General features: G+C 42.0%; 1 long non-coding RNA gene across 1 annotated transcript in view; it reads right to left on the reverse strand.

The window, feature by feature from the left end:
* Nucleotides 1-416: 416 nt before the first annotated feature.
* LOC147820725 (uncharacterized) overlaps nt 417-24,156 on the reverse strand; it is a 139,685-nt gene continuing 115,945 nt past the window's right edge. The window contains exon 2 of the long non-coding RNA XR_015448327.1: nt 417-2,694. This is a non-coding gene — a long non-coding RNA (uncharacterized LOC147820725). The remainder of the gene's footprint in view (nt 2,695-24,156) is intronic.

Raw genomic sequence — 24,156 nt, forward strand, 5'->3', positions numbered from 1 at the left:
AGCTGGATGAACTAGAATAACTAAAAAGTTAGTACCCTGAAATATGAAAAATCAGGATAACATTCACTCACTTTGATTAAAAATATGCTAACATTGAATTGTTGATTTGAGGTGGCATTTGAAGTGTCCCTGGCTCATGCAAGTAAACTACATGTTTGACCTCAATCTGGATGCCTGATACTGCCTAAGTAGAATGAATGTTGCTTGATTATGATGATATCAAGGCAATGAGCAAAGTTTTTAAAAATCCTCTTTTGGACAACATTTTAACTAAAACAAATATAACCCATTCCATAAAAATGTGTGGCCTGTAAGTATTCAAGCAATAACCAAACTAAATTCTATTTATGTTGGGTCAGAGAATCTTACATTAAAGCAAGTAGAGTCTTTAAATAAAGATAAAGAGTTCAGAGAGATTTAAAATACTAACTTTATCATTTTAATTAATTTCTTCAAAATATTTTTTCCAGGTTATCTCAAAACAATGCTTAGATGGTATCTAAATAATGGTATCTCTAAATAATCCCTGAGAGAAGCTGTTATAGTGTACACAGTGTTTGATACAGACTTTTATGTGATTGAACAATCTTAAAAAATCAAATTTCTTTAATTTTTGTTACCGTATATATTTCACTGTCATTTGAATGGCCTTTATGATCTTGTAACTCTTAAAACTCAACTTGTTTCTATGAATTATTTTTACCTTTGTTTAAAAACTTGTTCACCTTTCATCAGTGCCTAGGTCCAAGCCTTGTTTATTCCATTTTCATTTCCTCCTACCTTCCAGGTATTTGCCTAGCTGGATGTTTGCAGGAATTCTATCTTTTCTCTATTACCACATCTTCACTCCATTTAGTTTCTCACCACCCCTCACCCAAATGCCTTGCAATTATCTTCTATTTTCCTGCCACCTGTCCTGCCCACTGACTGAAAAACTTCTACAACATTGCTCTAAAATTAGATCTAAGCACCAGGAGCACTGGAATTATGCAGAGTTGTTTTTACCTGGTTTCACAAAATGGTATGTGTAGAAGTGGAACATGCTTGTTAAAATGTATGCCTCCAGATAAACAAATTTCTTGTGAATTAAAAACAACAGATTGCATTTGCATTTTTTGTTAAAGTCTTTGTTTGATGCAACACTTACAGTGTCTTACTTCCTATGCTGCTTCTAAGATGATGCCATTATTTCTCTCAGGAAGAAGCAGTACAGTGCAGTTTACTAAGAATGTTAGCCCTGGAGTCCAACAAGAAGCAGCTCACACATCAGACCTAACTCAGAGCTTTTCCACTGTCCACAGTGTTGTACATTTATTTAGCTTTTGGTCTAACTCATCTTGATCGTGTCTTTTTTCTCCTTTCACTGAAAGAGAAGGCACAATGAAGGAAGTGACTAGATTTACAGAACAAAATCTACTTAATAACAAATATATTTATCTATCTAGCAATATCTTGTGAAAGTGAACAGGAGATGAAATGTATCAGAGAGCAATTATTATCCTGTTTCACCCCACCAGGATACAGAATAACAAAATAGATTCCTGCCTAGAAATGTGTTCATGTTCTTAATACTCATTCATAAACAATATTTTACTTGGGCTTTGGTGAAGAGTAAGATAGAAAAGAACAAAACAATACAAAAGTGATAAGAATTCATGACACATTTGGATTTAGACCAGGTCTCAAATTCTAAATCTTGTATTCCACATGTTTACAAGTTATGTAAAATCTTTGTACTTGGTTTTGCCATCTTTTATAATTGGGGTTATAATAACTGTAGCTTCAGAAGTAATTGGTAATAACAATGCTGGTTAAAATTTATTTTCAGTTCACTCCATATAGGAATAAGCTGAGTGATTTACACACTTTTTTTCATTTTATCTTTCAGCAACATTGTGGGGTAGGTTCTCTAATGATCAAAATGAGAAAATTCAGGCATATCTTCTCTAACCTTACTTCATTAAAAGTTAGCAAATGTGCAATTCAATTCAAATGCAAGACTATGTGATTTTGGAACATGAGTTTGAACTTCCATACAATACTAGACTGGATTAAATGATAAAATCTATATGAATGAAAGCAATGCCCAGAATGTGCTAAGTTTATGTCACTTTCTCTTCTGTATGTGTATTGATAATATTAGGACCTGTCTTACTCACTTTCTCATCACTGAGACAAAATCACCAAACACCCACAACCAAAAAGAGGAAAGGTTAATTTTGGCTCATGGTTATGTCCAACATCAGCCAGCTCCAAGGTGGGATGGTATGGTGAAAGAAAAGATGCTCACATCATGGCAGTCAGGAGGCACTGAGGGTAAAAGGAGGAATGGGGGAGGGAGGTACATTCTTCATTATCATTCCCCAATGACTCACTTCCTCCAACTCGGCCCCTCCTCCCAAAAGCACATTCAGCTCTGTCTGATCCATCAGTAGAGGATCCACTGGTGAGTATGGCACCCCCATAATTAAATCACCTTCCAAAAGCCCCACTCATGAAACTTTGAGGGAACATTCTCAGTCCAAACCATGACATTCTGACCCCACCTCCAAAGGAGTCATATGCATCTTTTTATGCAAAATGCCTTCATCCCATCTCTAGGAGTTGCCAAGGTTTAAACAGTCTCAGCTTTCCTGAAGAGTCCAAGTGCAAACTTTCCTCTGAGATACAAGACAAACTCTTAGCTGAGAGCACCTGCAAAAATAAGAAAGAAAGTTAAACTCTTTCAACATACAATGGCATAGGATAAATATTACCATTTCAAAAGGGAGAAATTGGGGATAGAAATAAATGGGAACAAAACAAGAAACCGAGGAGTACAAATCCTGCAGCTGCATGTATGGAACAAATAGAACATGAGAATTCCAAGGGGCCAGGGTAGCCCTGCCCCTACATCATTGCTGCTTGCAGCTTTCATTGGGGTGGTTGTTCTCACTGCTTGAATCTTTTCTCAGGTTTTCCACATTCCTGGCATCTCCAGCTTCCTGGGGTCTCCACTGCACTTTTAGTTTCACTTTCACAGCTTCATGCATTACTCTCTCAGGGGCACAGTGCCTGGACTTCTGGGACTTCTTCTGAAATCTGGGGGAAGGCTTCTCTGACCCCACAACTCTTGCCTTCTGCATGCAACCAGAACCTCATGGAAAATGTCAAGGTCTGCCACCAGCTCCAGCAATAGCCAGGCCCCCTTGGATAATGCCTGCAGAGGCCTCTAAGTGACTAGATGGCTGAGCACTGTGAACTGGTCCAGGACAATTAATGCCCTAGGATGCCCTTCTGGATCAGTGTCCCCAGGGACTCTCTTCTCAGATGAAAGCTTTACAGTTTTTCATCCTTGTGCCTGCAAAGGATGAAGTTTGGTTGATTTTTGAGATGCTCTCAAGGCATTCTTCCTATTGTCCTGATGCAAAGTGCAGTTTCTTTTTTAATCTTTTAATATATATTAATTTTTTTAGCAATCAAACTCTCCTCAGGCCACAGGTTCACAGATTCCAGTTTCACACTGTCCAATTTTACAGGTCCAAACTTTACAGGAACTTCCTTTCTGGCCACTAGCAAATTTTTAAAAAAAACTATTCAGCTCAGCTTTTTTGTTCTGCTTCTCATGGTAGATATGGTTAAAAGCTGCCAGATGTACCCATACCACAGCCTCAATATTTGGACTGCCTTAAAATTTCCTCTGCAAGCTTAATTAGTCTCTGGCCTCAAATCTCAGTCTCCCATAAAGTCTCAGAACATGAGCTATATGTAGAAAAATTTTCTGCCAGGGCATAGCACACATGTTGTCAAGTCCAACTGTCAATGGAATCCTTGATTCCAACCAAAACTTCATGAGCCTGGCCTCCACTGTCTGCATTTCTATTGGCATTCTGGTCTGGACCATCAATCTTGGCTTACTGCATTCTAGGGCTTCTCTACCTGGCCTCTCCATAACTTTCTGAACTCCTTCTGTGAGACAGTTCCAAAGGCTTTTAAATTACATGGTCAGATATTAGTCAGAATAATGACCCCACTCCTTACACCAAAATACATCTTAGTCTCTTTCTCTCTTTTTTTTTTCTCTTTTATATTCTTTTATTGGTACATTTTAGGCATACAATACATTTACATTTCTCATTGGAAACTTGTACCTTTACATGATGCATCTTGGTTCTTACTGTTTCCCCTTAGTCTCTTTCTTGTTGAGAAAATATATCTGACACTCACAAGTTAAAGGAGGAGAGTTTTATTTTGGCTCATAGTTATATTCTATGGCTGGCTGGCTCCAAGACATTAAGGCATGGTGGAAGGGTCCAGGTAGAGGAAAGCTGCTCACATTAAGGTGGCCAGGAGACAGAGACTAAAAGGAGGAGCTGGAGTGGACCTACCTCCATACAGCATGTTCAGTTCTGTCTGAATTCATCAGTGGATGAACTGACTCATGAGTGTAGCACCTCCATAATCCAATCTCCTTCCAAAAGCCCTACCTCTGAGCACATGAAGCTTTGGGGGGACATTTTTGATCCAAACTGTAACAGTAGCTAAATAATGAAATCAAAGTGATTTTTCTTTTATTTTTCAGACTCATATATCAATAGGTCTACCAAAGTTTTAAAATATTTTTAAGGGCCAAGGATTTAGCTCAGTGGCACCATGCCTGCCTGGCAAGCACAAGCTCCTGAGCTTGATCCCTGGCACACACACACACACAAAAGATATTAAAAATGGATGAGGGAACAATCAAAGAGAATGTTTTGGAAAAAGCAAAGAATCAAATGACTTTAAGAAGATGATACATGTTGACCAACAGATGAGAGAAGAGGAAGTATTTTGTCCCATACATAAGTTTATACATTAAAAAGTTATTTTTAAAAAGAAATATTTTGTATAATTATTTTCATTGATTTTACAGACCCTTTGTTGCAAAGTTATTCATTTTCCAATAGATATTAAATGCCTTATTTCCCAAATAAAATTGACTTTGAGTTGCTATGACCTAGTTTATTTCTATGAGCCATATTCCTGGGAACTCTTTAAAATTGAAAATGTTCAGTTCTTCATTAACATCCTGATTTACACATCCCTGGTGTTGTTACAGCTGCTTTATTTAGAATAGGTCCATTATTGGAAAAGCTTCGGTGGGATCAGAAGCTAATGTTCTCCTGCTTCACTGGACATATGCTGAACAACCAGAAGTATTCACAACCAAAAATCAAACAAACAAAATGCTTGATAAGTACAATAAAGGTAATAAAATTAGATATTTCTAGATTTTTGGCAAGATAATGTATTAATGTCCAGTCATTTATAAAGCTAGGTGAATAGAACTTGCTATGATTGTTTCATGAACTTGCTACTTAGCAGTTCTACCTGGACCTGTTATAAATATAAATCTATTGTTCTTAGTCAAATAATAAATTAATCTCCACCTCTCTCCAGATCTAACTAGTATCTGAGTATAGACTCCATATTATAGTTCCCTAAATATCTCATTCTAAACTATGCAGTATGCCACCTTTTTGCTATGAGAATAGGCTTGGCAAATCATTGGGTTAAATACTTTCATATTCTAGTATAGATCTTCCCAGGCTTATGTTAAGTTATATCTTGTTAAGCCTAGCCTGTTATCACTAGTGTGCCTTAGTCCCTTTCCCAGTGACTGGACACACTATCTGACACTCACAGCTTAAAGGAGGAAAGGTTTCTTTTGGCTCATGGTTTGTAGAATTTTCAGTTCATAGTTGGCTGGCTCCAGGGCAGAGGGACATTGAAGAGGAGAAACAGTTGATGGCAAAGCAGGGCAGGCAGAAGGCAGCCAGCAATGAAGTATCAAATGGCAAGCGGCTGGCAAGAACAGCAGCTGCCCTTTTTCTGTCCCTTATATTCTGTCCAGACTACATGCCCTTAGTGTGGGTAGCATTCATACCCAGGGTGGGCCTTCCCATTATCCACACCCAGAACTATGCCAGACAAATCAGTGGACTAATTTAGTAACCACACACCTTTAATCCCACTATTACATATTCCAGATCCAGCCACCTCTGAAAAGCCCCACCTATGACTGCATGAGGCTTTGAGGAGACATTTAGACACAGACATAAGACCCATATTAACCCATCTCTTCTGCCAGACCCCATCTCCTAAGTGCAAGTCAGCTCTGAGCCTCATAACCCCATCACCTTCCAAAGCCCTGCCTATGAGCACATGAGGCTCTTGGGGGACATCTAGGTATAAACCATAACATAGTATAAATAGAAAAAATCATTTAATACATCTAGACTTCTGAACATCATAGCCTAACAATATGGTGGTACACTGCAGAGTCTCAGTAGTTCACCCTCATCCTTTTGTGATAGACTGAAAGACGTGGCTTGATGCTACCAGCTAGCATTGCCAGTGTCATACCACATTGGCTAGCCTGATGTATTCATCTGCTTTCTGTTGCTATTAGTGAATACTAGAGACTGGGTAGTTGAAAAAGAAAACAGGTCTATTTGGGGTCACTGTTCTCTAGGCTGAAAAGTCCAAGAGCATGGTATTTGCATCTGCTCAGCTTCTGGGGACATTATGCACCTTCAAGTCAGACAAAAGTCAGTTGGAAGACTGGAAGATGGAGAAGAGGCAAAACATAAGGGACAGCCACACTTTCTGAAAACCCACACTAGCAAATGTGAGCCCAGTCCTCTTAGAAAGGGATTGATTCTTCTCAATGAAATAATCATGTCATGAACGCCCCACGGCCTCCATACAGTTATGTTGGGGATGACATTTCAACATGAGTTTTAGAGGAGACAAACCATATTCAAGCCATACCACATGAGGAAACATCAAAACTCAAAGTAGTTTCTACTGACCCACATCACTTTCACACCCTTCTCATGTGAAAATCTAGATTCAACAACCATAAGTTGGGGACTACTAATTCACTGTTTCTGAAATGTTGACAGGTTATGTCAGTAATCACCACAGAATCTAATCTTGCTCTATATTTATCAATAAAAACTCAACCTGTTTGCATTTAGATGTCCAGAACATCTGTAAAATATGAGTAAAGGAATTTCTGAAAAGAGCAGTTAGTGCAGTTATTATTTAAAATTATATGGATCGATAATATGGTAAAGTGTGCTGCTATGGAGACTGTACCCTTCTCCATAATTCATTTTCCTCTTATCTCTTGGTAATGGATCCTAAATCCCAAACTTGAAGCTGAAAACAGGGTTGGCCTGCCACACTAGCCACATGACTAACTGTGGGCCAGTGGGGTGCAGGTGGAAGTAATGAGTCCAGCAGGTGTCAGGTTCCTGGTCACAGGCTGCCTGCCCTGGTCTGCCACCCTGTCTTGCTCCCCAATAAACAAGAATGCAGATATGGAGGACCAGCTTCAGCTGTGGGGACCAGCATATGACAGGACATGGTAGGGTAGAAAGCACCAAGTCCTTGTACGGTCTTGAAGCAGGGCCTTCCTACCCATCTAGGTCTATTATATGACAGAGAAACACATTTTTTTCTAAGCGACTATTTCATTAAGCAGCCATAATTTTAGATTTCTTTGTCACAACACTTTAACCTGTACTCAGTTTTACCATTTTTCCCTCATTTAATCTTTAAAATAGGCAGATGTTATGAGTCTTATCTCCATCTTACTTACTCCCAAGACAGTGGGCTAGGTAATGACTGAGATATTGAGCTCATATACAGGGGAGGAAAGCTTTCTCAATATAAAAAGCATGCCTTTTAAACCACCGTATGATCTTATTTTTCTAACTTTATCCCCCCTCCCTTTCCCAGGTAATTTGCTCTTGAATAGTTTTTCTCTTTGGGTCTTAGGTGTCTGGCTCCTTTATGACTTCCCTAGCTTCTGTCTTGCTCTTTCAGCAGTTCTCCTCAATCATTCCTGAAGTCAGCGTTTCCCATAACTGCAGTGATGAGGGTCTTTGATTTGTAATGTATACATTTTCAGAATATATAATTGAAAAAAATCATTGAGAAGGTTTCATTACTTTTTTCATGAGTTCATGGAAACTAAACAGAAATAAACGTGATTGCATTAAAAAGACTAATTCAATGAAATAAATATTCTCTGCTTCTAGTAGGGATAGTGATTGGAATCTGGCTTACTGTGCACATTGAAGACTTCTATTCCTGGCTCAGTCTTCTCCACCGCACATCCTTAGTAACACATCAATGCTCTCTAAGGAAGCTTCCATCTCAGTTGTTCCTCTCGTAACCTCTGAAGTCTATTTCTTCCACCTCACCTCAGTCATGTGCTCCTTGGCTATATATTGGATACTGATATAGTCATCGTCAGCAACTGAGCTCTTAGATCTACATTTCAAATATTTTAATGTCTACCCTTAATTTTCCATACTTCTAAGATATTTTCTCTAAACCACATCTTCTTTAATTCTTCAACTTCACTGAGACAAACCATGGACTCCACCCTTTCTATCTGTGCTAGTTAGCTGCTTTTGTAACACAATAGCTGAGATAATCAACTTACAAGGAGGAAAGGTTTCTTTTGGCTTGCAGTTTGGGAGGTTTGAGTCCATAACCAAATTACTCTGTTGTGTTGGTCCCATGGTACCACTGTGCATCATGGTGGAAATACCTCAAGACGAAGTGAAAGAGCAAGTGACCCACATCCCACAATTCCCCTTGGGGACACATTCCCAGTGACTGGACTCACTAGGCTCCACCTCTTAAAAGATTTCCACTACTATCCAAGAGCATCAAGCTAAGGAATAAGATTTTAATTTAAGAGCCTTTGGGAAATATCCAAATTGAAACTACAGCATTCTACCTCTGGCCCATAATGGGCCATGCAAAATATTTTCAGCCCACCCCCAAAGTCTAATCATTCTGGCATTTGTCAGAAGTACAAGTTCAAAATCTCTTCTGAGACACAAAGCAAACTCAGCAGTGAGCTCCTGAAAACAAAACAAAAAAATAATGAGTTGCTTATTTCTAAGATATAATGGTAGAAGCAGCACAGGGTGAACATTCCTGTTCTAGAAAGGAAGAACAGGAAAATAGTAAGGATGGATTTGACCAAAAAGAGACTAATCTACCCAGAAGAGTAACATTAAATCCATTCATTAAGTCCATGTCCAGCATCTGGAGCACCTGGTGAGAGGTAGCCTCCCAGGGGCTTGGTCAGCCGTTCCGCAGTGGACTTGCTGGCTGCAGCACACACAGTGTCTCTCCTGGGTGGACTCTGCAGGCTGACAGCCCCTTCTCTCTGGCAGGGGTTCCCTGTTCCCGGCACCTCTATTTCCTCGGGATCTCCACTGCAGCTCTGATCTCACTCTTGCAGCCACACATTATGCTGTCAGGGGCTGCTTGCAGAGACTGAAGCCAGGACACAACGTCTAGCCTGCTAGACCTGATGCAAGCCTCCGTGACTGCATAACTCTTGCATCCTGCAAGCCCGTAAACCCAGCACCATGCAGACAAGGCCAATATCTATCTGCTGTTAGTGCGAGTCATACTGGGGCCCATTTGAACTGTGGCTAAAGCAACCTTTGAGTTCTTTGCTGGCTTACACAGTCCTAGGTGGGCAGAGGACCTTGGAACTTTTCTCTCTAAAACCCTGCCCTGGAGTCGCTGAAATAATTTGCACTTGCACATCTTTGAGCCTGGGGTCCTGCTGGTTTCTCAGATAACCTCCAGTCATTTTTCTTACTCTCCTGGTACAAAGTGCTTGACTTTTATCATTTTATTTTATTTTATGCAGTTTAGGGAATTGAATTCAGAGCCTTTTGTCTGAGTTACATCCCTGGGGCCTATTTTTATTTTTTATCTTGAGACAGGATCCCACCAAGTTGCTAAGTTGCCCAGCCTGACCTCAAATCTGCCTTGTACTCCTGCCTCAGCCATGCAAAATGTTGGAATTACAGGTATGTGCCGCAGTGCCCAACTTTGGTTTCTTTTTAACAATGCCAGTCTCTTTTAGCAGCTATACCCTACGTGACTGCACCTTTAAACCTGACTAATTTTGCCAAGCTGTGAAGTTTTCAAATCTTTCCACTCTGCTTTTTGCTTCTGTAAATTTTGCTAAAAACAGCCAGTAATAGCTATGCTGCTGCCTGAGTACGGTGCTGGCTTGAAATTTCTCATGCCAGATAAACTCATCTGTTACCTTTAAACTCTGCCTTCCAGAAAGTCTCAGGGCACTGGAAAATGCATCCAAATTCTTTGCCACTGTGTAAAAAGCATTGAACTCTCAACATGGTCCAGTTCTCAATATGATCCTTATTCACTCCTGAAACTCAGTGAGCATAACTATAGCTGTCTGCGTTACTGTCAGCATTCTGTCAGCCCTCATCACAGTTACCTGTTAAAATCCAGTCATAACATTCCAGGGTTTCCCTGGCTCCCTCCTCCATACTTTTCCAAACTCATCCTGGAAATGTTTCTCTGTGTCGTCTTTCATATCATTTCAGGTACATTCACAGCAATGACCCCACTTCTCAGTAGCAAATTTCTGTGTCAGTCAACTTCATATTACTGTAACAAAATACCTGAGATAACCGGCTAAAAAAGATAAAAAGTTTATTTTGGCTCACGGTTTTGGAAGTTCCAGTCCATGACTGGGAAGACCTGACACTGGGACAGGAAGTACACCCTGGAGCAGAGTTGCTCACCTCAGGGTGGTCAGGAACTCAAGAGGCCAGGGTCTTCTTAACCTCTTCAAGGGCATCCTCCTCCCATCATGTGGGGGGCCTTGCACCCCCCGCTAGAACTCTTGAGTGCCTTTTACGGGCATGTCTGGGCCTGCTGCAAGTCTACCCAGCAACAAGGAAGTAGCCCCAGTACCCTACCCTTGCTCCTTCCCTCTAGCCCTACGGTATATATGCTGTAGCAGCTTCCGCAATAAACGAGACTTGATCAGAAACCTGTCTTGTCTCCATCTCTCGTGTCCCCTGTCCTTTGTCATTCTCACTCCCCCTCTAGGGTCTCCGTTGACTTACCCGCGGGACGGGACAAGTGGCACCCAGCGTGGGGCCCGAGAACGGGGGATCCAGTCAAGAACGCTGCTCGGGGGCCCAATAAAATAGAAGAGACAAATAAAATAGAAAAAAGAGGATTGCGTCTGGCGTGAACCTGCCGTCTTTCCTGCACCTCGGTGAGTTGAGCGGCGATTATGGGACAGGAGATTAGCCAACCTGAGTTGTTTGTAGAAGGTCTTAAAGAAACTTTACAGACAGGAGGGGTAAAGGTTACAGTCAAACAGTTGTTAAAATTTTTTGATTATATTAGAGATCTCTGCCCTTGGTTTCCCGCCGAGGGTACCATTGACGAGAGGAGATGGAAAAGAGTAGGGGAGGCCCTTAAGGATTATTATGCTACTTGTGGACCAGGAAAGGTCCCAATTACTGCATTTTCTTATTGGAATCTTATTAATGAAATTATCTCCCAAAAAACCAAAACCAAAGATCCGCTGGTGGCTCAAGCCATCCAGGTCGGGGAGATAGCTCTCTTATCGGAGGAAGGGTCGATCACTCTCCCTCGGAGTGAGGAGTTTGTAAATACCCTGCGGGACGCCAAGATGGCACCGAGGCCCGAGCCCCTGCGGGTCGGGACTCCCTCAAAGAATGAGGGAGAAGACTTGATGTCTTTTGATAGTGACGATGACTCAGACAAGAAAAAGCAAAATGCAACTGATGAGGGTTTACAGGCGGGCTCTGCCTCTTCCAAGCCTTTTAAAGAAAAGCTTCAGGGCTCCTCAGCTTCCGCCTCCGCTCTTTCAGCCCCTGCCTCTAACCCCGCCCCGCCTGTTAAGGAGGAACCGACCTTGTACCCTTCCCTCCACCACCTCAGACACCCCCCCTTGCCACAGAACGATCCGGGGGAGGCTGACTGGGAAAATCTTGAGGAGGAGGCAGCCAGATATCATAATCCTGCCTCGCCGCCCATAGTCCAAGGTCCTCCTCCTTATGTTCCGGTATCCAACACTCCCAATGTGCCCGCTTTGGCATGCCCTGCTGTTGATCCCCCAAAAAAACTCTGGGACAAGATAAAATTTCTAAAAGAACAAATAAGATTAGAAAAGGAACACCAGGAACTTATTACCCAGCTCGAGGGCTTAAGAACAGGCAAAACCCATAAAAATGTCCGTAGAGAGGACAAACCTAAGCCACAACCTCCCGTTAGAGGGGCGGCCCCTAGGGTGCCATCCGGGTCAGGAGTACCCCTAGAACTTGAAAATGTGGAAGCCTTTCCCATAACTGAAACTACTGAAGTGCAGGGACAGGCGTAGAGACAGCACAGTGGTTTCGATTTTAAGGTCATTAAAGAACTTAAAACGGCAGCAGCTCAATACGGAGCCACTGCACCTTACACAATGGCCATTTTAAAATCGGTGGCAGAAAATTGGCTCACCCCAATTGATTGGCAGACTCTGGCCTGCGCCACCCTTACAGGAGGTGATTATTTACTATGGAAATCTGAATATGTGAAAAATTGCCGAGATACTGATAGACGCAATGCTCAGGCGGGTAATGGTTGGATACTTGATATGCTTCTGGGGGATGGAGCCTATGCCGCCAGCGATCAGCAGATGCAATTTGATGCGGGGTTATATGCCCAGATTCAGACCGCAGCCACTAGAGCCTGGAGAAAGCTCCCTTCTAAAGGGGATGTGAGTGCTTCTCTCACCAATATCCGACAGGGGCCTGATGAGCCCTTCGCTGATTTTGTTCACCGCCTGCTCACAGCAGCGGGTCGGATTTTTGGGAGCGCAGAAACTGGGACAGATTTTGTTAAACAGCTTGCTTTTGAAAATGCCAATGCTGCTTGCCAGGCCGCCATCCGCCCTTATAAAAAGAAAACTGATCTCTCAGGTTACATTCGCCTTTGCTCAGAAATTGGGACCGCCTACCAACAGGGGCTTGCTATGGCTGCCGCCATGCAGGGTTACACGGTCAAACAGTTTTTGTCCCGCCGCCCGCTGCCCGGGTAACAAATGTTTCCGGTGAGGGGCAACGGGTCATTTTGCCAAGGAATGTCAGGCCCCTAGGGCGTCGGCCCCTAGGGCCACACCCCAGGGGCCTTGCCCTCGATGCAATAAGGGGAGACATTAGGCGAATGAGTGCAGGTCCAAGACGGAAGCTCAGGGCCAGCCCCTCCCGCTTGTCCATAACCGGACCAGGGAAACGGGAGAGGGGGCCAGCCCCGGGCAAACAAATTTATGGGGCGCTCAACTTTGCTCCAGCAAACAACAATCCATTTCAGACCTCTTCAGAGCAACAACGGGAAGTGCCGGACTGGATCTCGCTTCTTATACAGGCTTAATAGACAATCACTATCCTCCAAACAAACTTATTGACTTTGCCAATAGACATGACTTCATTTTCCCAAAAGTCACTTCCTGTTCTCCTCTAACAGAAGCCCTATTAGTCTTTACAGATGGTTCTTCTACCGGGATAGCTGCCTATGTGTGGGACAATAACATTGTCCAATTCCAAACCAGCTGTTCTTCAGCCCAAATAACCGAGCTACATGCAGTCATAGCGGTCTTTTCTGCATTCCCTGAACAAGCCTTTATTCTCTTTACTGACAGTGCTTACATTGCTCAATCTGTTCCCCTATTAGAGACATGTGGATTGATAAAACATGCTTCTCAAACTGGTGGTCTTTTTATTCAACTACAAGATCTAATCAGAAAAAGATCCAAGCCCTTTTTTATTGGGCACCTTTGTGCCCACTCTAACCTACCCGGCCCACTTACAGAAAGCAACCGGTTAGCAGATCTGGCCACAAGACCTCAGGCTTCTGCCTACTCTCTAAGTATTGATGCCTCCATTCAGATTGATCAGGCACAGAAGGCGCACCAGTTACATCACCTCAGTGCCCACACGCTTCGCCTCATGTATAAACTTACTAGAGAACGAGCTAGACAAATTGTTAAAACCTGTCCTATGTACACCCTCCATCTTCCCACACCTCATCTGGGAGTTAATCGTCGTGGCTTAATTCCAAATGCCCTATGGCAAATAGACGTCACACATTACCCTGAATTTGGAAATCTTAAATATATACATGTCAACATTGATACATGCAGTGGATTTATATTTGCCACCCTACAATCCGGGGAGGCTACTAAACATGTAATTGCCCACCTTCTAGTTGCCTTCTCAGTACTTGGATGTCCACAGCAATTAAAACAGACAATGGTCCAAGCTATACCAGCTCTGGTTTCTCAAAGTTTTGCAAACAATTAGATGTAACACACATAACGGGAATCCCATATAATCCACAAGGACAAGGCATTATAGAACGAGCCAACCTCACACTCAAAATTACATTAGATACAATAAAAAGGGGGGAATGGTACCCTATCAAGGGGTCACCCAGAAACCTAATATCACATGCACTATTTATTCTTAACTTTTTAAATTTGGATGCTAAGGGATTATCCGCAGCTAACCATTTCTGGCAACCAGAGAAGCAACAACAATTTGCCTCTGTGATGTGGAGAGACCCCCTGGACCACTCATGGCATGGGCCTGACCCCATACTCATCTGGGGCCGAGGGTCAGTGTGTGTTTACTCCAAGGAAATGAAGTCGGCCAGGCGGCTTCCAGAACGCTTAGTAAAACAAGTTGATAAGTGTGTTGATGATGCCGATGACCTAACATTGTCCAATTTCAACCAGTTAACAATGGTGCCTACAATTATAATCTAATAATCATAAAGAGAATAGTATAATTCAATTTGGCCAGTTATATTTGAGTGCACCCTAATTTTATACACTGTCTCATATGTTTGTCTGTTGTCTGTTGTTTGTGTTGGTACAGTTGAGCTCAATATTTCTTTTCCTTCCTTTTCAAAAGATATTCACCTATCGTTAAATTGGCTTACAGATAAATGTTATTAAATTAAAGGCATGCCTTCCTTCCCAGGTTGCTAATTGATTAAAGTACCACTGAGATTTATTTTATAAAAGTAATGTGTATTGTCACCTACAGGCAATAATCAAATTACAATAAACAGTTGTAAAATAAAAAGATATATATATTCTTAATTGCTTGTCAAAATGATTAGAGACTATGGGGACTCCCTTTGATGAATATAGAAGTGGCCACCCAGAAAATGATTATTCTGGTCTTAATTCATTAAAGGGACCCCCTAGTAAATTTTATATTATGATCTCATGGGAGACACATCACAACGAATATTGTCTAAATATGTTATAAATCGATTACATTGGTTATCCTTGATATTTAAGCACTGAATATGTTATTACAAAATGTTTACATTGGTTAAGTTCTAAATATGTTATTGTAATATGTCCATATTGGTCATCTTCAAAAGCTTAATCAGGTTAGCTTAATTCTCTTATCTACAGCCCAGCCTTGCTTACATCGCAGGACGACATTTTGCTTACAGGTTAAAAAAGATGACATCCCTGATTCTGTTACATGGCCTGTTGCTGCTCCTGGCACTGACAGCAGAAAGAGGATTTTAACCAGTTAACAAAGAACAATTGCTCATTGCCCTGTATGGTAACCCCTGTGACTGTGCTGGGGGTTCTGGCGGGGCTGCACCCACAAGTTACACTCGTAGTACTGATTGCGGCAACAAGATTGCCTACTTGGTTTATGAGGCCATGCTAGCGGAAGGATATAACCAAAAATGGGATTGCGTCCCTAAGCCTAAAGTCATACCAACAGTCAATGGCGAACCAGGGCCATGCCCTGCCAATTGTGCCAAGGCCACAGAGATGCATTCTACCTGTTACACTGAAGCCCAACAATGTACACATTCCAATGGAAAAATATATCTAACTGCTGTTCTACAAAGAACTTACAGGGGCTCCATCAGAGGTGACTGGGACTTTTCCAGCCCCACCGGATATCCTAAATTTGGCCAAGCCTCCTGCAACGGCAGTCCTGGCAAAGATGTCTGCTGGCCGCCACAGGCCCCAATTCATATATTTGATGGTGGCGGGCCTTCAGATCAGCTCAGGGAAGAGCGAGTACAAAAACAGCTCGAAACTATCATCCAAGAGATGTACCCCTCCCTAAATTATCATCCACTGGCCCTTCCCAAACCTCAAGGCCCAGACCCTGACGTCCAAACCCTGAGTGTCTTAGAGGCCACTTATCAACTGATCAATACATTCAACCCAGCCTTTGTTGCGGATTGTTGGCTATGCTTGACCCTTGGCACACCCTGCCCCTCACCTTGCCAGTTGTCGACCAAACTGACTATGCCAACAGCTCGTTACAATTGCAGTTTTTCTCTGCCCTTCAGGGTCCAGCCAGTACAGTTCAATGCCTCAGTTTGTTATCTAAGTTCGGGCCACAACGATAGCTTCGATATACCTGTCAGAGTCCAAAATTTCTCTCTCTGCTCTGTAATGCTTAATGGCTCTGCCGCCATTTGCCCTGCCCCGGGTCACGTGCTCGTCTGTGGAGGGAGCTTGGTGTTCATCTCCCTCCCCACTAATTGGACTGGGCTGTGCATGGTGGTGACTGTCCTCCCAGACATTGCCCTCATTCCTGGAGATGAGCCGGTGCCCTTGCCCAGCTTTGACTATATCGCTGGGCGACGTAAAAGGGCCGTTTCACTGGTCCCCCTGCTCATGGAGCTGGGGGTGTCCGGTGCCCTTGCTGCTGGCTCTGCTGGCATCGGAGTGGCGTTACACTCCTATGCCAAATTATCCAACCAGTTGATTAATGATGTTCAAGCTCTCTCCAACACTCTTACAGATATACAAGATCAGATCGATTCTTTGGCTGAGGTGGTCCTTCAAAATAGAAGGGGCCTGGACCTCCTCACGGCGGAACAAGGAGGGATTTACATAGCCCTAAATGAACATTGTTGTTTCTATGCCAATAAATCTGGGATCGTCAGGGGAAAAATTCGTGAACTTCAGGAAGATCTAAACAGACGACGACAAGAATTCGCTCAAAATCCCCTCTGGACTGGCCTCAATGGTTTCCTCCCTTATCTTCTCCCTTTGCTGGGACCCTTATTGGGCCTACTTCTGCTCATTTCTTTGGGGCCCATAATATACAACAAAATCATGGCCTTCCTTAGAGCCCAGATAGAGGCAATAAAAACAGCACCCATACAGGTCCACTGTCATAGATTGGCAATGGTTGACCAGGACAAATGCCGGACCGTCGATTAGGTCCTTGCCGTGGCAAAGTGTTCTCTCCCCACCTGGTGAGTGGACTGGCAAGCCAATGACGAGCAACTGAGCAAGCGTGCCATACAATGAGAGAGCCCTCGTGCGCCACCTAAGACAGGTGCCAGAGCCTTGATTCTCTGGTTAACCGATGACGGGTAAGGTGCACTGTGCAGACACGTATGTCGCTCTGACCCAAGACAGACTCAGCCCCCACAGGCTTGGCTCTCCTGATGCCTTTCTAAAATTATAATTTTAAAGGGAGGACCTGTGGGGGGCCTTGCCCCCCCCGCTAGAACTCTTGAGTGCCTTTTACGGGCATGTCTGGGCCTGCTGCAAGTCTACCCAGCAACAAGGAAGTAGCCCCAGTACCCTCCCCTTGCTCCTTCCCTCTAGCCCTACGGTATATATGCTGTAGCAGCTTCCGCAATAAACGAGACTTGATCAGAAACCTGTCTTGTCTCCATCTCTCGTGTCCCCTGTCCTTTGTCATTCTCACTCCCCCTCTAGGGTCTCCGTTGACTTACCTGCGGGATGGGACACCATCACCTACCTGGTCCCATCTCTTAAAGGTTTCTGCTCCTTCCCAATTCACCAAATTGGGGGCTTGGCTCTTGCAGAGACTTTGAGGGCCAAGGATAGAATGTCCTCCTTAAATTATAATGCCACCTCAGCAAATATCCCTAGCTCACTTGCTTATCGCTCTGCTGTTTTATCACCTAGTATATCCCTAACAACAGAACCGGTAAGTGATTTACTTTCCTGTGTCTGCACCTAAGGAAATACTACCAGAGGAAATCACGCAGTGCTTGTTTCACTCTAAATTCACAGTGACAAACTTCAAGCAAATCTCTGGTTCTGCACATTAGCGCAGCTGTGTTTTCCTGTGAAATTTATTTCTCACCCTCTAAACTAATGATTTCACACTTTGTCCTGTCTGCACCTATCTGCTGTTTCCTCCTATTATAGCAAAGTATCCCTCCTATTTTTTTGTTTATTTGGGTTGGACACTTTTCATCTTTGTAAGACTGTGACTCTTTTAACACAGCTATCTCATCATCACCTCTTTCCTTTTTAAAAATCTCTGCTTCAGCCAATCAGAATACTCTGTCAGCAGCCTTCTTTTCTATGGGATCATTTTCTCCTTTCTGGTCTTTATGTTTCCTACCAGTATCAAACCCGCCAGAAAGTTCTTCCCTGGGTCCTATATCATATACCCCCTAGTTTCTTTTTTTTGTTTGTTTGTTTTGTTTTTTGAGACAAGGTCTTGCTATGCAGTTCAGGCTGGCCTTGAATTCACTATGTAGCCCAGGCTGGCCTCAAACTTGTGATGATCCTCCTGCCTCAGCCTCCCGAGTGCTGGGACTACAGGCATGTGCTGCTAGGACCAGTAGCCCCCTATTTCTACACAATTCTTTACTTCCCTTCCATTGTCATATATTTTGCAAGGATTATCTGTGGTTTCTATGCTTATCTTATTGGACACTAAAGCATCTTTCAACATAGTTTAGTGCTTTCTCTTTAAACAACCCTTTTATCAATATTTATATAACTGGGTGTCTTAGTTCTTTTCTTGTGAGAGGAAAGGATAATTTTGGCTCATAGATTGTGGAGGTTTCAGCTCATAGTCTGGCTTTAAGGCATAGCGGCATGACAGAGGAGCCTGGCAGAGAAGAATTGCTCAGGAAGTGGCAGGCAGGAAGAGGATGTGGTTAGAGATGGAGAAGGAGGGAAGGAGAACTACCGTTGCAGGCCACGCCCCCAGTGACTCACCTCCTCCAATGAGGTTTCACTCCCAGCTCACGTTTAACTCATCACTGGGCTAATCCACTGCTGAGTGTCACACTGAAATGCTCCAATCACCTCTGAAAGCCCCACCTATGAGTGCATGAGGCATTGGGAGACATCTAGATATGAACATAACACTGTGCTGGATTGGTTTTCTTCTAAATGTTTTAGCTCTTTTTTTCTCCATTCAGCAATTAGAATTCTGTGTGGTGCTCAGTCATTGTTGTATTTAGCCTTTATATTTTCTGGCTATTTAAGCCTAGCACATCTTGTGACTTTTAAAATCATCTTTATGCTATAAATTCCTAAATTTATATCTACATCATGGACCTTCTTTTTGACCCTCTTCTTATAAAGAAAGGAAGAAATTTTTTCACTTTTACATAATTAGTAAGCAACCCAGAATTAACATATCCAGAAATAAAACTATTAAGTTTTCTTACAAGACTGTTTTCCATCCAGTCTTCTCTCGTTTCCACTCAATGGCAGTAAAATCCCATCGGTTGCTCAATTCAGGAACCTAGTAGTCCTCTCCAAAAATTCCTTCTCTTTTGATTCCACTTCCAGTTCAATTCTTGTTCCACTGGTTCTATACAATACATTTCAGGATGTCTGCTGCACTCTATTCTCATTGCTTTTACCTTAGTGGAAGTCACCATCATCTCCAACTTTGTTCGAATTATCTCCTCACTTGTCTTCATAGTTTCACTGCACTCTTAGAATCTTTTCACTAAACCCTTATCTGATTGTGCTATTTTCTACTGTAAAACTCTAAGGAAATCTACTCTAGTTTCAAAAGCATTTCTGAAATGTACTTTTTCAATTTATTGATTTCTACTAATCCATTTAGCAGTAGGTTTTTCTTTCTCATGACTCCCTATCAGCCTTCATGGTGTACAAGTTACCTGCATGGCTTATAGTATTTAATATAAAAAAGCATTTTAGACTTTGCTCTGATTTCTAAGTAATTTGCTAGGAAAAGTGCTAATGAATAGAAAACTTTGTGGACAATTTCTTTGACAAATAAAACTTCAGCTTAGTTATTCAAAGTGAAAATTAATGCAAGTTTTTTTCTGATTATTCAGGTCACATTCCTATTGCAGCTTTTGCTTAGCTGTGAAATAGGAGCAAAATCCAGTGTGTGCAATAGTTTTCATACCACTGTTAAATACTGTACTATGCTGTTTATCTATTCATTCTAATTTTTTACTTCAGATTGAATCCTGCCAAGAACCCTAGGGGACAGGGTTAAAGCCAATATGGATTAAAGTTCTTAGAAAACTATTCATGACACAGAGTACATAATGGAGTGTATATTCTGCACAAAGCAGGATTAAAAATTCAATTTGATTGATAATATGTTACTGAATGTTATACTGGAATGGTGCTGCTCTGCTAATAGTAATTAAATCTCTGCCTTGCTTATATAAAAACTTTATGATTTGTTTGAAAAGAACTGTCTAAAGTCGAAACTGGACTCAACAGGACTGCAATTTTATTTCACTACTTTTCAAAAAATACTTATCTCTTTGTTAATAAGTGTAAACAACATGGACATTAATGCTTCAAGTGCCATTTTTAATTGAAGTTGTTTTACCCAAACTCATTTGACTATGTCTTTCTATCATAGTAAAAAAAAAGAATTTGGAATGATCTCTTCCTCTTACATTTAGTTATGAGTAAACAAAATGGTATAAAACATCCCTAGAACCTTCAGGTGACTGCAGCCATGGGACACCTGAGCAGCAACACCCGGGTTATTGTTTCTCAAAAATCAGACCCACAGAAACTGTGAAAAAAAAAAAGAAAAGCAATGTCTACTGTCTTTCTAAGTAGCTAAATTTCAGTTACATTGTTATGCAGTAACAGATATTGACTACACCAGCCATTCAAAGAAACCATCTTGGAAGTGGAATCTGTAAATATCCTACTGCTGCCACTGGAAAAGATATGATGCTTCACTGAGCCCCATCCAAATGGCAGATTTGGGAGCCAAATAAAGGATTATTTTTAAGAGACAAAGATTCAGCATAATCGGTTGTCTAACTGGGATATATGGTGATAAAGTCATATGTTCCTACTTTCAGCAAGTTTACTGTAGAAAGGCAGAAAAATAAATTCACACAGGTGATACGCTGTGGTGAGGAACTGGGTCCTGGAGTATAGAGACCTGTCTGACCTAAACACAACTGCAGGAACTCTGAGATGGCTTCCCAAGTGAAAAGTGTCTGAGCCTTTGAAGAAAAGAAAATTTTATTCTATTATTTGTAAGTGTGGCATGTCCATATAAATAAGTATTATCTACTGTTTCATTCCTCACCCTGCTTGTAAATCCAAGTATATACCTTTCCACAAATATTGTTAAATTATAACTATGTTCATACAAATGCAGTTTTGTACTGTTGGTTGTATTGTAGTCATAGAAGAAGTCAATATTTGACAGTAATAAAGACCTTTAGTATCTCTGGTTAAATTAAAACTTATATTCTCACTTTCACTAATCATTATCATAGATGTGGACAAGGCATTTCAGCCCACTGTATCAAATCCAAGACATTTATGCTGACTGTAGGGCAGGATTCCAGATATTTATTGTTGGAATCTTTCTTGAGCTCCTAAGGTTCCCCAGATTCTCCTCTCTCTTTGTCCCACTGGCCTTTCTAGGCCACTCCAATCTTCCTGGTTGGTATTAACAAGTGTGAGGAAACCAACCTAAGGAGAAAGCCACCATAAGTACTCTGATCCCAAAGCAGCTTACACAGGTCACCAAGAAAAAGAGCTACCATTTCTCAGATACAGAGTTCTTCAAGATAGTGATGCAACTGGGTAGACATGCAACTGTACACTCATCACATGCACTGCTCTTGGAGAGGTCCTTGTCTTAGTCACTTTTCTCTGGAACAAAATTCCCAACACTGGCAACTTAAAGAGGAGAGGTTTCTTTTGGCTCACCTTTTAGAAGTTTCAGTCCTTGCATGGTCAGCTTGCCCAGGACAGAAGTGGCATGGAGGAAGGGCCTGGCCAGAGGAAATCTACTCAGGATTTCTAGAGAGAAATCAGAGCATGAAGAGAGCAGCCAGCTCTGCTGCTCCCTTACAGTTTTCTTCAGATGATCCAGATTCCTGGTTTTTCCAGAACTTTGGGGTCTCCCCCTGCACCTTCAGCTTCACACTCACAACTTCACACACTGCCCTCTCAGGCCTCCCTGGCCTCCCAGAACTTCTGAAATCTGGGTGAAGCCTTCTTGACCCCATAACTCTTGTATTCTGCATGAACCTAAAACCAGCACCATGCGGATTATGCCAGGGTCTGCCACCAGCTGGAGCAGTAGTCAGGCACCCTTCTCCTTGGCTGTAGGGGTATGACCAATTTCTCCTCTGTTCCATCTTTGCAGGCTGCAACTTTACTGGAGCTTCCTTTCTGGCCAAACTCACAGTTTCAAATCATTCTGCTGGGATCTTTGCTCTTGATTTTCAACATAAGTCTGGCTAAAGGCTCCCAACAGTAGCCATGCCACTGCCTCAACATTAGACTGCTTTGAAATTTCTTTGGCCAGATTAATTAGTCCACCACCCCTATTCTTAGTCTCAGATAAAGTCTCTAAACTCCAGCAAAATGCAGACAAACTTTCTGCCAAGGTATAACACATATTGTTCAACAGCCAATGAGGTCCTTCTTCCCATCAGAAACCTTCTGAGCCTGGTCTTAACTGGTAAAATTTCTATCACCCTTCTAGTCTAACCAGAATCTCCTATCAAGTACAGCCTAAGGTGTTCCAGCTCTACTTTGTCAGCTGGCATTTCCAAACCTTTCCAAACTCTTCTGACAAGCCAATCCCAAAGGCTCCTGAATCACATGGCCAAGTATAGTCATAGCAATGATCCCACTCCTCTGGTACCAAATTCTGTTTTAGTCACTTTACTTGTTGCTGAGACAAAAATACCTAAAACCTACAAGTTAAGGGAGGAAAGATTTTTTTGTTGTTGTTTTGTTTTTTTCCTCACTGTTTGTAGAGGTTCCAGTCCATAATCAGCTGGCTCCAAGGCAGGGTGGGAGGGCAGACAGGCATTGCAGAGAAGAAACAGTTCATGGTAGGCAGAAGGTAACAAAATAAGCAAGCAAGGGTCAACCACAGCTCTTTCTATCCCTTATATCTTAACCAGGATACTTAGGGCGGGCAGCACTCACACCCTTAATCCCGATGCCCTTGATCCTAGCATTGAACTATGAATCAATCCCAGTGTCACACACTCTAGATCCAGCCACTTCTGAAAAAGCCCCATTATGACTGCAGGAGGCTTTTATGGGACATCTAGACACAAGCCATAACACAAACCTTTGCTAGAATGTGTGCCATGCCAAACCTGGGGGTTCAATTACTAAAAAAGAAAGAAAAAGGGGCAATGAAAACAATACGAATCTGTGAAGACAAAATATAGAATTGCAATATTCTATTTCTAGTTGTAATTTCTCTAAAGGTTATTTTACATAGTAGATGCTTAATCAACATTGTTAAATAGCTATGTAGAATAGATGCTTACATAAAATAAAAAATGTAATTGTCTTTCCTTCTGGGACCCAGACTTTCAAAATTCTCTTCAGACTCCTCTGATATTAAGGAACAGAAAATCACCTGGGAATCTTATAATTCTCAGAGAGGAATGAAGTAGAAATAGAAATTTCAAGTGGAAAATTAAGTGACTGTGCATGTCTTCAGCAATATATTGTCTCCCAGAAGTTGACACTTGCCTATATTGGGTCTATGTACCTCTACCACTAACCCCTACCACACTCAGGATTGGCTGATTTTTATATGTGCACATATTCAGACAAAGAGTAAAACTTTAATTTTTATCACCACATCCCAGGTGTAGCACATTCTATTAAAATCTTTCAGATTTTACATTTCTGGGGTGGGAATCATCCTGACCCAACTTCCCTTTTCCAACAACGCCAGATAATACTGGCCAGCCTACATGGGTTTCTCTGTTAAATATTTGCTTGTGGCTCAGCCATCATTGTCATGTGTCTTTTTTTTTTAGTCTCAAATAGGAAAAAAGCAAAGTTCAAAAGTCTGTTTGCCAAGGGGTAGCTTCTTTATAAAAAATGAGAGAGGATAGGGCGGGTAGGAAAAAATGCCAGCCTTGTACTCTGAAGTCATTTGCCGACAACATCAATAATCACCACACCACCGTCATCGTCAAGCATGATCATCCTTATAAATCTGACATTAACTTTACACTTAATGGAAG

Source organism: Heterocephalus glaber, unplaced genomic scaffold, assembly GCF_053883595.1.
Source record: "Heterocephalus glaber isolate CG9 unplaced genomic scaffold, H.glaber_assembly_v1.0 deba00001806, whole genome shotgun sequence".
Taxonomy (NCBI): Eukaryota; Metazoa; Chordata; class Mammalia; order Rodentia; family Bathyergidae; genus Heterocephalus; species Heterocephalus glaber.